At 43.0% G+C, this 15,598-nt stretch overlaps 1 pseudogene; it reads left to right on the forward strand.

Annotated features, from left to right (window-relative positions):
* Positions 1 to 7,058: 7,058 nt before the first annotated feature.
* The window catches only part of LOC145076487 (putative sphingolipid transporter spinster homolog 2), a 101,924-nt pseudogene continuing 93,384 nt past the window's right edge, over positions 7,059 to 15,598 (forward strand).

Below are 15,598 nucleotides of genomic sequence, written 5' to 3' on the forward strand. Positions count from 1 at the left end.
TCAACTCGCCGAGTCTCAAGAACAACTCGGCGAGTTCCACTTGGACTCAGTCCCCCATGACTCTCCCTGACTCACCAAGTTATTCCCCAACTCGGCAAGTCCACTCACTATGTGATTTACGGGCAACCTTCATACTACTCGCCGAGTCTATTCTTCGGACTCGGCGAGTTCATGCCATGCACAAACTCTATACAACTCCTGAGGTCAGATCTGTTCCATACATTCATAGATATGGCCTTCCCAAGCATGATAATCACGTAAAGTTCGGACCTTGACTCTCATATAACATCTAAATGGTCCAAAATGGTGATTTAGCCCCAAAAATGCCATCCCAAGTTCATGGCTCCCAAAATGACTCATAAAGCTCTAAGGGTTGAGGCCTCTAGACCTCTTTGGGTCCAGATCCAGAACACAAACTCGTGAAGGGACCAAATACTCCACTTAATTAACCTCTAAAAGGGTTAGAAAACCCTAACACTAAGAATCAACACCAAAAACGAAGAAGGTCTGAGAATAATACCTCAATACAAATTCGCACCTCCTTCAGCCTCCTCTTGCCTTGGTCACTTCCATCTTGCAAAAACACCCACAAAAGGATCAAGAATGGCCTCTCCTTCCTCACAAACGCTCTAGATCTCTTAGGGTTTCTCTCTGGGGGTTGGCGGCCGCAAATGACAGCCATAAGGGCCTTTAAATAGGTCCCAAACCCTGGAAATTAGGGTTTCACTAAACAACATGGACTCGCCGAGTCCACTCGTGAACTCGCCGAGTCCAGCTGTGAACTCGCATACGAATTCGCGACCATACTCGGCGAGTTTAGACGCCAACTCGCCGAGTCTCCTCACAACACCCAAAAATAAAAGAACAAAATATAATACCTGGGAATCCGGATGTTACAATTCTCCCCCACTAGAATCAGACTTCGCCCTCGAAGTCTCACTCTGCAAACAACTCTGGACGCTGCTCCCGCATCTCACGCTCTGGTTCCCAAGTCAACTCTGACCCTTTCGGATGCTGCCACTAGACCTGCACCAGAGGCACCACCTTGTTCTGTGACAATAGTCAAATTCGGGTCAAGTCTAAATCGGACAAGGTCAACGAGTCAAACCGGTCAACTCAATTTAAAACCTTGTTTAATAGGGTTTATATTGTGTAATACTGTATAACTCACTATTTTAATGAGAAAACATCACTTGGAAAGTTCGTGTGTTTAAATTTCTGTAACCTTAGTGCTAAACAATGAACAAAAACAATAAAACAATGTTGCATACTCATAGGGAGTGTGTAAGATCCTAAAACATGGCACAACGGGGTCCAAGGACCTTGCATTGCGAAGCCGAACACTTTCATTCATCACACACGAAAACGCTCTCAATCGTTTTCACGCTATCTCTCCTTATGTGAAATCTCTCCCAAATCTCTCCAAGTATGTCAAATCTCTCCCAAATCTCTCTAAGCATGTGAAATCTCTCTCAAATATCTCTTCGTATGTGAAATCTCTCCAAGTATGTCAAATCTCTCCAAATCTCTCTAAGCATGTGAAATCTCTCTCAAATATCTCTTCGTATGTGAAATCTCTCCAAGTATGTCAAATCTCTCCCAAATCTCTCTAAGCATGTGAAATCTCTCTCAAATATCTCTTCGTATGTGAAATCTCTCCAAGTATGTCAAATCTCTCCCAAATCTCTCTAAGCATGTGAAATCTCTCTCAAATATCTCTTCGTATGTGAAATCTCTCCAAGTATGTCAAATCTCTCCCAAATCTCTCTAAGCATGTGAAATCTCTCTCAAATATCTCTTCGTATGTGAAATCTCTCCAAGTATGTCAAATCTCTCCCAAATCTCTCTAAGCATGTGAAATCTCTCTCAAATATCTCTTCGTATGTGAAATCTCTCCAAGTATGTCAAATCTCTCCCAAATCTCTCTAAGTATGTGAAATCTCTCCCAAATCTCTCTGAGAACGAGGAATCTCTCTCGAAATCTCTCCCAACTTTCTATAATCACTCGGGGCATCCCGACCCTCGAATTTGGCGAAAAATAGCCCAAAAACGGAAGTCTACGCGAAAAACGGACTCAAGGAAACGAACCCTCCGAACCGAAAGTACTATTCATCAACCGAACCGAAAATACTATTCACCAACCAAACCGAGAGTACTGTTCATGAGCCGAACCGAAGCTGCTAACCCATGAACCGAACCGAAGCCACTGTTCATCCGAGCCGGACCGCGCATAGAAGGAAGGTCCGAACCGAAAGTACTGTTCATTACTGTTCACAACAGTTCCTTCGGTTCTGGCCTCACTTCGGACCGAACCCTCGCCTTCGCTTCGGACAGCTTCTCATCGGACCGAGCCATCGCTTCGCGTCCCGCCTTCTGATTCAGCCACTCGCGTCCGAACCCTGCATCACCTGACCGAACTTCGGCCCAGAGACCGAGCCTCGGCCGAGATCCGAGGAGTCTCGCTGGGAAAGTTCATTTTTCACCCGTTTTTGCGTATTTTTGCGTTTTAAACCCATTTTTAATTATTTTAACATAGGATTTTCACCCAAAACTTTATTTTTAATTATAAGACCCCTAAATTAATGATTTAATCACATTTTAAGGATAAAATCTTATTTAAAAAGGAGTTGGTAAAGTACAAAAAGAAGAGTGTTGACCTTACCTTAGTTATGACGCAAGCAACCCCCACACCCACTCAATGACAACCCACACTCCTCCCCACCATACCTTGTACCTTTTACTCTCATTCACAAGTCACCCCCACAATCTAAGGGCTGATCATACACCCTCTCTCCTCATTCTCTTCAAACACTCTCAAATTTCACCAAGATTGAACTCCAACTCTTTCTCTCCAACTTCTCTCTCTCACTCACGATTTCAAGGCTAATCATCAAGTGTTCTTCCACTCTTGGTAAGTGTAATCCACCCTCCTTGTGATTCTCACACTTCGTTCTACTCAAATCATTGATAGCTCATACAAACTCCATAACTATCATGCTAGATTCTCGAAATCTTCAAGACATTCCAAGTGTCCTTGAGTTAAGCACCTCCATTCTTCATCAATCATCTACTGAAAACACTTAAGGTGAGTTCATACCCCTACATTTTCATGTTTTCTCAAGTTTTTAGGGGGGGGGGGGGGGGGATACAAGTTAAAACATTAAGAACATTACTACATTTTTCTAACAGCTTTCATCAGAAAAGTTCAACTCCATTCACGGATTGTTTTGGACATCTTAAGAATTTTTGTTTTCAAAACTGTTTTAGGTGCATATAGTTCCACTTCTTAGCTTTAAAATGACTACTTGCACATCTCCATACGATTTTTCTACAATTTATGGTGAATTTTACAAAACTGCCTATCATTCAAAGCACCAATCCGGACCAGTCTGTGATTATGGACTTTTTCACCCAAGTTGGAGGTCATTAAAAATCATGATAAAAATTATGAGTAAACTAGACACATTTTGGGAACTCTCAGAATTTACGGATTTAGTTTTCGACTTCGTATGATTTTCTATGGCTTTTCTAAAACAGTGCAGGAAGGTCTAATTTAGTTAACATCATATAATTTTCATAACACCTTGTAACATGTTGAGCAAGGTGTATATTATTACGTGTTCATGTATATTTGCAATATATGACATTCTTGTGTTAGTATCTAGACATAAACCTGTTAACAAATGGATTTTTACTAGACAAAGCATAGATTACACAAAGCGTTATTATTGAAGTATACCCATTACACACAAACGTTAAATAAACTATGTTAAGTAAAAATTACGTACTTTACTGTTACTACCTTCGTTTTGCCAAACTATAATAGGTATAGTTTACGATGGATTTCAAAATGCATACATTACAAAAAGGAAACTTTCATTATGATTAAGTGTAAATTCGTTAATAACTTTGTGAGACATCCTCTTCACATAAATCATAAGTCCTGTATTGTAACCAGAGTCTCCTGGAAGGAGAGCGTGATAGTTGTATATAGATCTATATTGGGATTGACAACCCACACCAGAGCTGCTCGCAACAGCTAGACCGGCAGGTCTGTGGTGACAAGTGTCATTTCAGTTCTACGACGCCCGAAGAACGTCGTATTTAGGCCACCTAGGTCATAGTATGGTTATAATAGCTCACAGAGAGTATTAACAAACTTAAGAATATACGAGAGTTTCACTGATATCATACGCGTTTGTATTGAAATAAACACACATTATTTTCTGTAAATAAGAAAGATTACTCATATATTTCAGTCTTTGGATACAAGACTACATTATTCATTTTAAGGAAAATATCGGATTTTTCTGGAACAACTATACAATTACATGACGAGCTTTTTCATAATTATATACAAAAACTTATGAACTCACCAACCATTGTGTTGACATTTTTTTTAAACTACTTGTATTCTCAGGAAATCGCTAAACAGGTAACAAAGTACTTTTGAGGATGGGACGTTGAGGCGTCAAACTTATCATATTTTGTCAACATATTGTAATTGATTTTGAAACATGTAATTCATACAATGATGTAACTCTTTCAATTATATGTATGTTGGTTGCGTTTACTTTCATCACTATTACCATTGTTGTTATGATACTACACATGAAGTCCTCCACCCCTGGACGTTTCCGCCATCCTTGGTTCGGGGGTGTGACAGATTGGTATCAGAGCACGGTTTATAGTGAATTAAGTATATCAAACAGCATAGGATATACAAACTATAAACACATTTGGGACTAAGAGCCTCTGATTTTAAAATATTCTAACCGGTTATACTTTTTGAAAACGAATAAGTTTTGTTTAAAAGTATACCTACATGCATTGCATACTCGCGTAGTGTCATAACTAGAAGAACATAAACTAAAAGAAGAGGAGTTGAACGCTACGAGTATGCCTTGGTATGAGTAATCAGTTTTGGGAAGGATATAGCCTGATCAACTATATTAGTCCGGAAAGTGATTTACTCATATCGGGGGATAGTCGTAGGAGGGAAACAAGTCTAATAACCTAACTTCACCCTACAAAGAGTGTTATAAGAACCAAATCTAAACATTTAAAATACTATAGGAGTATTTGTATGTTGCTATATCGCAATATTATTAATATCTACCGCTATCCGCTTCTTACCCCTCTATTCTCGCGCAGACGACATGGCAGGATTTCACCTACCAGGAGACCCATACTTTCCCAACCAGGGAAATGCCGGCTGGATTGAGGAAGAGCCCGAAGAGCTGATTGAGGAGGATCCCGAAGAAGATCCCGAAGAAGAGCCCGAAGAAGAAGAAGAGGAGGTAGACGAAGAAAAAGAAGAAGAGGAAGACGACGAGGTGGACATGGATGAAGATGAAAGTGAAGAAGAGCCAGAGGAGGAAGTCTTCAACCCTCCTTACATTGCTAGGGTGCCTGCTAACCGCTGGGGGCACAATGGGCCCGAGCCCCGTTGGGCAACCATGATCGAGAGGTGGAGTCGGCAACAGCGCCAGAGGTCACCCTATGGCGACCAACGAGGTTATTATGACCTCAGTCACGGGGGACCGGCCGACAGAGCTCTCCCCGTTATGACCCAGCACATCACGAACTTGGGGAACCAGAGTAGGGAAATGACAGACCAGATTCGAAATCTCAGCGCTATTACGGCAGCCACCGATGCACGCACCCGAGATTTGGAGAGGGACTTCTATCCATTGGACCGACTCATCGAGGACCTTACCGCTGCTCGGGCGGAGGTAAGGGAGTACCAGGTGAGGCACGCAGCTCTCGAGGAGAGAGTGATCGCGGCCGAGCGCCGGATTGCAGAGCTTCAGGGAGCCTCGACCTCATCCCAGGGCCGCCATGGATCAGATGCCTCATGCCACGAGTAGTGTTCACGCTACTTATATTCTGTTATAAATCAAGGATTTCGAGTATGCGTTGGTGCTACTCTTTATTGCGAATAGGTTAACCTCGCGACTAAGTGATCACACTAGTCAAAGGGGCTTTTGTACTGCCAAAACTTTAACTTTATATTAATGTAATATAGACCTTTATGAGATCAAATTCCTAAAAACATTATGTACTAGCAAATTATCAATGAATGTGGTTTGTATTTTATTTCCTTTGATGCTGACACAAACCAAGCACTTGACTCTGCTCGAGTCAACACTATTTAATTCATAAGTTTAATTGCATAAACTTGGCGATTAATTGCTTTCTAAATTAATAAACTCGGACAAAATACAATTGTGATGAAACAAGTAACGCTCGACTCGTATCACCATTGAAGTCTTACCGTCAAGCCTTTCTTTTTATTTTCTTATGTCAGAACCATGCCACCAAGGAAAAGACCAAGACCTTCCGGAAACTCAGCACCACCCACTCCGCCGCCACCTCCGGAGTTTGATCCGGTGATGTTTCAGGCTGCAGTAACAGCAGCCGTGGCGGCAGCAATGTCGCAAATGGGTACAAATGGTTCCGGCGGTTCCGGATCCGGGAATACTAACTCGAATCAGGGGGACAGCACGGGGCGCACTAAGGAGTGTACGTACAAGGACTTCACTAATGGCAAACCCGATTCTTTCGACGGAAGCGGGGGCGTCATAGCGCTGATGCAATGGTTCGAAAGGACCGAAGCAGTCTTCGAAATCTGTGCTTGTCCCGAAGCAAGCAAAGTCAAGTATGCGGCATTCACTTTCACAAGAAAAGCTCTTACTTGGTGGAATGGCCGAGTTAAGTCACTTACTCCTGCAGTGGCTAACTCCATCGGCTGGGAAAACTTAAAAGCATTGATGTTAAAGGAGTACTGCCCGAGGGGAGAAATACAAAAACTCGAAGAGGAACTCTGGAATCTCAAGATGTCAGGGATGGATCTCGAAGCTTATACCGCCCGATTCAATGACCTAGCACTCCTCTGTCCTGCAATGGTTACTCCGGAGGAGAAAAAGGTAGAACGATACCTTTAGGGGCTATCATCCCAGATTCATCATAGTGTTCTGGCCTCGAAACCCACTACCTTTGAAAGTGCCAAGGAATTGGCACAACAACTTATCGATCATAGGGCCAGCCGTGGCACCATGGTAGCCACCACCAACCAAACGAAAGGAGGAAGCAACAAGAGGAAGTTCTGGAACGTTAAAAAGAAACAACCGGTGCAGGACCCCGCAAAGAAGCGACAGACAGTTGCTGTCCGTGTAGCCACTACTGCTTCTGCTCCAGCGCCGCCAAGGCCATATGCTGGAAATCTCCCCAAGTGCAACTTCCACCATACCGGTGCTTGTCGGGAAATGCACTGCAGAAACTGCAACAAGAAAGGGCATACCGCTCATTTCTGTAAAGCGCCAGTACGATCAAACAACCAAGTTGCCAATGCGGGGGCAAGCCAAACCTGCTATGAATGCGGTGAAGCAGGACACTTCAGGAGAGACTGCCCCAAGGCACAAGCTCCTAATGTTGGTGGTGCAGGGAGAGTCCTGACGATGGGACACGGAGAAGCAGTCAAGGATCCCTCGGTGGTTTCTGGTACGTTTCTCCTCAATAACACATATGCATGCGTACTATTTGATAGTGGAGCAGAGAGGAGTTTTGTGAGCCATGAATTCAAACAATTACTAAAACAAACCCCTCATTCATTAAAAGATACATACGTAGTAGAAATGGCTAATGGGAAAGAAGAGCACGCTAATGATATATACTCAGGGTGTACCCTCACTCTAGACAACCATTCGTTTAAAGTAGACCTGATGCCGGTCACAATAAAATGCTTTGACATAATCATCGGTATGGATTGGTTAAGTTCACATCGTGCCGACATTCTATGTTACGAAAGGGCCGTTCACCTTAATCTGCCGAATGACGAAACCCTCTTCATCTATGGCGACAAACCCAGTTCAAATTTGCAAGTCATCTCTTGCGTCAAGGCCCAAAAGTACCTCCGAAAGGAGTACCACGCATTTCTAGCCCACGTAGTAGATACGAAACGAGAGGTGAAGGATGTCAACGACATTCCCGAGGTGTGCAACTATCCCGATGTATTCCCCGAAGATCTTCCAGGTGTACCCTTCGCACGACAAGTCGAATTCCGGATCGACTTAATCCCAGGAGCTACCCCCGTCGCCAAGGCTCCATACCGTTTAGCACCGGCAGAAATGCAAGAACTTTCCAGCCAGTTAAATGAACTGTTAAGCAAAGGATTTATCAGGCCAAGCTTCTCACCCTGGGGAGCGCCGGTCCTGTTCGTAAAGAAGAAGGACGGATCTTTTCGCATGTGCATAGACTACCGGGAGCTAAACAAACTCACTATCAAGAACCGATATCCCTTACCCCGAATCGATGACCTCTTTGACCAACTCCAAGGAGCAAGCTACTTTTCAAAAATCGACCTGCGGTCGGGTTATCATCAACTGCGAGTACAAGAAGAGGATATTCCCAAGACTGCGTTCAGAACTCGCTACGGGCACTATGAGTTTGTGGTAATGCCCTTCGGATTAACGAATGCACCGGCAGTATTTATGGACCTGATGAATCGAGTGTGTCGACCCTACTTAGACAAATTCGTGATTGTGTTCATCGACGATATTTTAATCTACTCCCGAAGCGAGGAAGAGCAGCGTCAACATCTCCGGCTAATCTTGGAAACACTGAGGGCTGAGAAGCTTTACGCCAAATTCTCTAAATGCGAATTCTGGATTAGAGAAGTGAATTTTCTTGGCCATGTGGTTAGCGAGAAAGGGATACACGTGGATCCCGCTAAAATCAAAGCTATCAAAAACTGGTCAGCACCTACAACCCCGACGGAAATTCGACAATTTTTAGGGCTCGCCGGCTACTACCGAAGATTCATACAAAACTTCTCGAAGATCGCCAAACCACTCACCGCCCCGACTCAAAAAGGTGTGGTATTCAAGTGGGGAGATAAACAAGAAACCGCTTTCCAGACATTAAAACAAGCCCTATGCAGCGCACCAGTTTTGTCTCTTCCAGAAGGAACTGACGACTTCGTAGTATATTGTGATGCTTCAAATCAAGGCCTCGGATGCGTGCTCATGCAGAGAGGAAAAGTCATCGCCTACGCGTCAAGACAGCTTAAAACACACGAAGTTAATTACACTACCCATGACCTTGAATTGGGAGCGGTGGTGTTCGCTTTAAAGATCTGGAGGCACTACCTCTACGGCACAAAATGTACCATCTTCACCGATCACAAAAGTCTTCAGCATATCCTCAATCAGAAAGAGCTCAACATGCGGCAACGAAAATGGGTTGAACTGCTAAACGATTACGAGTGCGAAATTCGCTACCACCCGGGCAAGGCCAATGTAGTGGCTGATGCCCTAAGCAGGAAGGAATATTCGGGCCGCCGAGTAAGATCCTTAACCATGACCATCCATTCCCACCTGGCCACACAAATCCGGGAAGCTCAACTAGAAGCCTTGAAACCAGAGAATGTGGCAGGTGAGGCATTAAGGGGAATGGATAAGAACTTAGAAGTCAAGGATGACGGAACCCGCTATCTCAGTAACCGGATCTGGACACCGAAGTTCGGTGGGATCCGAGACGTGGTCATGAATGAAGCACACAAGACTCGATACTCCATCCATCCAGGGTCAGACAAGATGTACCTAGACCTCAAAAAGTTATACTGGTGGCCGAATATGAAAGCCGAGATTGCTACATATGTGGGCAAGTGCCTGACTTGCGCCAAGGTCAAGGTGGAATACCAGAAACCCTCAGGACTACTACAACAACCTGATATACCGGAATGGAAGTGGGAGCGGATAACCATGGACTTCATAACCAAGCTGCCTAAGACTTTGAGCGGGTTTGACACTATATGGGTAATCGTAGACAGATTGACCAAGTCTGCGCACTTCCTACCAATAAAGGAAACCGACAAGATGGAGAAATTAACCAGAATATACCTCAAGGAGATTGTGCGACTGCATGGTGTACCAATATCTATCATCTCAGACCGAGATAGTAGGTTCACTTCGAGATTTTGGCAGTCCCTGCAGAAATCCTTGGGTACTAGGCTAGACATGAGTACGACCTACCACCCACAAACCGACGGGCAGAGCGAGCGCACTATACAGACCTTAGAAGACATGTTGAGAGCATGTGTGATAGACTTTGGTAAAGCGTGGGATACCCATTTGCCGCTGATTGAATTCTCATACAATAACAGCTATCACACCAGCATTAAAGTCGCTCCATTCGAAGCTCTTTACGGTCGCAAGTGCAGATCACCCCTATGTTGGGCTGAAGTGGGGGATACTCAGTTAGCTAGGGAGCAAATTCCGAATAGCACCCTCACTAGTCCTGAAATCATAAGGGAGACCAAAGAAAAGATTGTTCAAATTCGAGAAAGGCTGAAGGCCTCCCGAGATCGACAAAAGAGCTACGCGGATAAGCGACACAAACCTTTGGAATTCCAGGTTGGCGATCGTGTGTTACTAAAAGTTTCCCCTTGGAAAGGAATGATACATTTCGGCAAACGTGGGAAACTAAACCCGAGGTACATTGGACCGTTCGAAATCCTCGCCAGGATTGGTCCTGTGGCTTACAAACTTCGATTACCTCAAGAACTCGATAAGGTACATCCCACCTTTCACGTATCGAACCTGAAGAAATGTCTGTCCGACGAGACACTTGTAATACCTCTCGATGAGATCGAAGTTGACGAAAATCTCCACTTCGTGGAGGAGCCAGTAGAGATTATGGATCGGGAGGTCAAAAGAACGAAACAAAGTCGTATTCCCATCGTGAAGGTTCGATGGAACGCTAAACGAGGACCTGAGTTCACCTGGGAGCGCGAAGACCAAATGAAACAAAAGTACCCGCACCTTTTCCTAAACCCTTAAAGCCCTGGCCAAAGCGTAAATTTCGGGACGAAATTCCCTCTAACGGGGGGATGATGTGACAATAGTCAAATTCGGGTCAAGTCTAAATCAGACAAGGTCAACGAGTCAAACCGGTCAACTCAATTTAAAACCTTGTATAATAGGGTTTATATTGTGTAATACTGTATAACTCACTATTTTAATGAGAAAACATCGCTTGGAAAGTTCGTGTGTTTAAATTTCTGTAACCTTAGTGCTAAACAATGAACAAAAACAATAAAACAATGTTGCATACTCATAGGGAGTGTGTAAGATCCTAAAACATGGCACAACGGGGTCCAAGGACCTTGCATTGCGAAGCCGGACACTTTCATTCATCACACACGAAAACGCTCTCAATCGTTTTCACTCTATCTCTCCTTATGTGAAATCTCTCCCAAATCTCTCCAAGTATGTCAAATCTCTCCCAAATCTCTCTAAGCATGTGAAATCTCTCTCAAATATCTCTTCGTATGTGAAATCTCTCCAAGTATGTCAAATCTCTCCAAATCTCTCTAAGCATGTGAAATCTCTCTCAAATATCTCTTCGTATGTGAAATCTCTCCAAGTATGTCAAATCTCTCCCAAATCTCTCTAAGCATGTGAAATCTCTCTCAAATATCTCTTCGTATGTGAAATCTCTCCAAGTATGTCAAATCTCTCCCAAATCTCTCTAAGCATGTGAAATCTCTCTCAAATATCTCTTTGTATGTGAAATCTCTCCAAGTATGTCAAATCTCTCCCAAATCTCTCTAAGCATGTGAAATCTCTCTCAAATATCTCTTCGTATGTGAAATCTCTCCAAGTATGTCAAATCTCTCCCAAATCTCTCTAAGCATGTGAAATCTCTCTCAAATATCTCTTCGTATGTGAAATCTCTCCAAGTATGTCAAATCTCTCCCAAATCTCTCTAAGCATGTGAAATCTCTCTCAAATATCTCTTCGTATGTGAAATCTCTCCAAGTATGTCAAATCTCTCCCAAATCTCTCTAAGCATGTGAAATCTCTCTCAAATATCTCTTCGTATGTGAAATCTCTCCATGTATGTCAAATCTCTCCCAAATCTCTCTAAGCATGTGAAATCTCTCTCAAATATCTCTTCGTATGTGAAATCTCTCCCAAATCTCTCTAAGTATGTGAAATCTCTCCCAAATCTCTCTGAGAACGAGGAATCTCTCTCGAAATCTCTCCCAACTTTCTATAATCACTCGGGGCATTCCGACCCTCGAATTTGGCGAAAAATAGCCCAAAAACGGAAGTCTACGCGAAAAACGGACTCAAGGAAACGAACCCTCCGAACCGAAAGTACTATTCATCAACCGAACCGAAATTACTATTCACCAACCAAACCGAGAGTACTGTTCATGAGCCAAACCGAAGCTGCTGACCCATGAACCGAACCGAAGCCACTGTTCATCCGAGCCGAACCGCGCATAGAAGGAAGGTCCGAACCGAAAGTACTGTTCATTACTGTTCACAACAGTTCCTTCGGTTCTGGCCTCACTTCGGACCGAACCCTCGCCTTCGCTTCGGATAGCTTCTCATCGGACCGAGCCATCGCTTCGCGTCCCGCCTTCTGATTCAGCCACTCGCGTCCGAACCCTGCATCACCTGACCGAACTTCGGCCCAGAGACCGAGCCTCGGCCGAGATCCGAGGAGTCTCGCTGGGAAAGTTCATTTTTCACCCGTTTTTGCGTATTTTTGCGTTTTAAACCCATTTTTAATTATTTTAACATAGGATTTTCACCCAAAACTTTATTTTTAATTATAAGACCCCTAAATTAATGATTTAATCACATTTTAAGGATAAAATCTTATTTAAAAAGGAGTTGTTAAAGTACAAAAAGAAGAGTGTTGACCTTACCTTAGTTATGACGCAAGCAACCCCCACACCCACTCAATGACAACCCACACTCCTCCCCACCATACCTTGTACCTTTTACTCTCATTCACAAGTCACCCCCACAATCTAAGGGCTGATCATACACCCTCTCTCCTCATTCTCTTCAAACACTCTCAAATTTCACCAAGATTGAACTCCAACTCTTTCTCTCCAACTTCTCTCTCTCACTCACGATTTCAAGGCTAATCATCAAGTGTTCTTCCACTCTTGGTAAGTGTAATCCACCCTCCTTGTGATTCTCACACTTCGTTCTACTCAAATCATTGATAGCTCATACAAACTCCATAACTATCATGCTAGATTCTCGAAATCTTCAAGACATTCCAAGTGTCCTTGAGTTAAGCACCTCCATTCTTCATCAATCATCTACTGAAAACACTTAAGGTGAGTTCATACCCCTACATTTTCATGTTTTCTCAAGTTTTTAGGGGGGGGGGGGGGGATACAAGTTAAAACATTAAGAACATTACTACATTTTTCTAACAGCTTTCATCAGAAAAGTTCAACTCCATTCACGGATTGTTTTGGACATCTTAAGAATTTTTGTTTTCAAAACTGTTTTAGGTGCATATAGTTCCACTTCTTAGCTTTAAAATGACTACTTGCACATCTCCATACGATTTTTCTACAATTTATGGTGATTTTTACAAAACTGCCTATCATTCAAAGCACCAATCCGGACCAGTCTGTGATTATGGACTTTTTCACCCAAGTTGGAGGTCATTAAAAATCATGATAAAAATTATGAGTAAACTAGACACATTTTGGGAACTCTCAGAATTTACGGATTTAGTTTTCGACTTTGTATGATTTTTCTATGGCTTTTCTAAAACAGTGCAGGAAGGTCTAATTTAGTTAACATCATATAATTTTCATAACACCTTGTAACATGTTGAGCAAGGTGTATATTATTACGTGTTCATGTATATTTGCAATATATGACATTCTTGTGTTAGTATCTAGACAATGGATTTTTACTAGACAAAGCATAGATTACACAAAGCGTTATTATTGAAGTATACCCATTACACACAAACGTTAAATAAACTATGTTAAGTAAAAATTACGTACTTTACTGTTACTACCTTCGTTTTGCCAAACTATAATAGGTATAGTTTACGATGGATTTCAAAATGCATACATTACAAAAAGGAAACTTTCATTATGATTAAGTGTAAATTCGTTAATAACTTTGTGAGACATCCTCTTCACATAAATCATAAGTCCTGTATTGTAACCAGAGTCTCCTGGAAGGAGAGCGTGATAGTTGTATATAGATCTATATTGGGATTGACAACCCACACCAGAGCTGCTCGCAACAGCTAGACCGGCAGGTCTGTGGTGACAAGTGTCATTTCAGTTCTACGACGCCCGAAGAACGTCGTATTTAGGCCACCTAGGTCATAGTATGGTTATAATAGCTCACAGAGAGTATTAACAAACTTAAGAATATACGAGAGTTTCACTGATATCATACGCGTTTGTATTGAAATAAACACACATTATTTTCTGTAAATAAGAAAGATTACTCATATATTTCAGTCTTTGGATACAAGACTACATTATTCATTTTAAGGAAAATATCGGATTTTTCTGGAACAACTATACAATTACATGACGAGCTTTTTCATAATTATATACAAAAACTTATGAATTCACCAACCATTGTGTTGACATTTTTTTTAAACTACTTGTATTCTCAGGAAATCGCTAAACAGGTAACAAAGTACTTTTGAGGATGGGACGTTGAGGCGTCAAACTTATCATATTTTGTCAACATATTGTAATTGATTTTGAAACATGTAATTCATACAATGATGTAACTCTTTCAATTATATATATGTTGGTTGCGTTTACTTTCATCACTATTACCATTGTTGTTATGATACTACACATGAAGTCCTCCACCCCTGGACGTTTCCGCCATCCTTGGTTCGGGGGTGTGACATGTTCCTTAAAACCTTGATCTTCCGATCCCTAATCACCACCGGCCTCTCAGCATAATTCAGGCTCGCATCTACCTAAATATCTTTTAGTGGCACCACTGCCGACTCGTCAGCTATACACTTTCGCAGCTGCGACATGTGGAAAGTGTCATGAATCTGACCCAACTCTGCTGGCAACTCCAAACGATAGGCTACCCTGCGTACCCTCGCGATCACCCTGAAAGGTCCAATATATCGAGGCCCCAACTTGCCCCTCTTCCTTAATCGGATAACTCCTTTCCAAGGAGAGAACTTCTGGAGCACGAAGTCGCCGACCTGAAACTCGAGTTCGGACCGGCGTCTGTCCGCATAACTCTTCTGACGACTTTGAGCGGTAAAGAACCTATGTCTGACCTGCTGGATCTGCGCTGTCGTCGGAAGCACAATCTCGGTACTACCCATCACACGCTGCCCTACCTCTCCCTAGCAAATAGGGGTCCGACACCTCCTCCCATACAACAGCTCAAAGGGCGGCATGCCAATGCTCGAATGATGGCTGTTGATGTAAGAAAACTCCGCCAAGGGCAAATACGTGTCCCAACTCCCACTGAAATCCAACACGCATGCTCGGAGCATGTCTTCAAGTGTCTGAATCGTCCGGTCACATTGCCCGTTAGTCGGTTGGTGGTATGCGGTACTAAAATGCAGTTTCGTACCCAATTCCTCATGAAACTTCTTCCAGAATCTGGAAGTGAAACGTACATCTCGATTTGAGACAATCGAGATCGGCACTCCATGCCGCGATACCACCTCTCTCACATACATCTCCGCCAACTTCTCCGCGGAAAAGCTCTCACTGATGGCCAGGAAGTGAGTACTCTTCGTCAACCTGTCCACAATCACCCAAATT

Source organism: Lactuca serriola, chromosome 9 (assembly GCF_051521515.1).
Source record: "Lactuca serriola cultivar US96UC23 chromosome 9, Lser_US96UC23_V15, whole genome shotgun sequence".
NCBI lineage: Eukaryota > Viridiplantae > Streptophyta > Magnoliopsida > Asterales > Asteraceae > Lactuca > Lactuca serriola.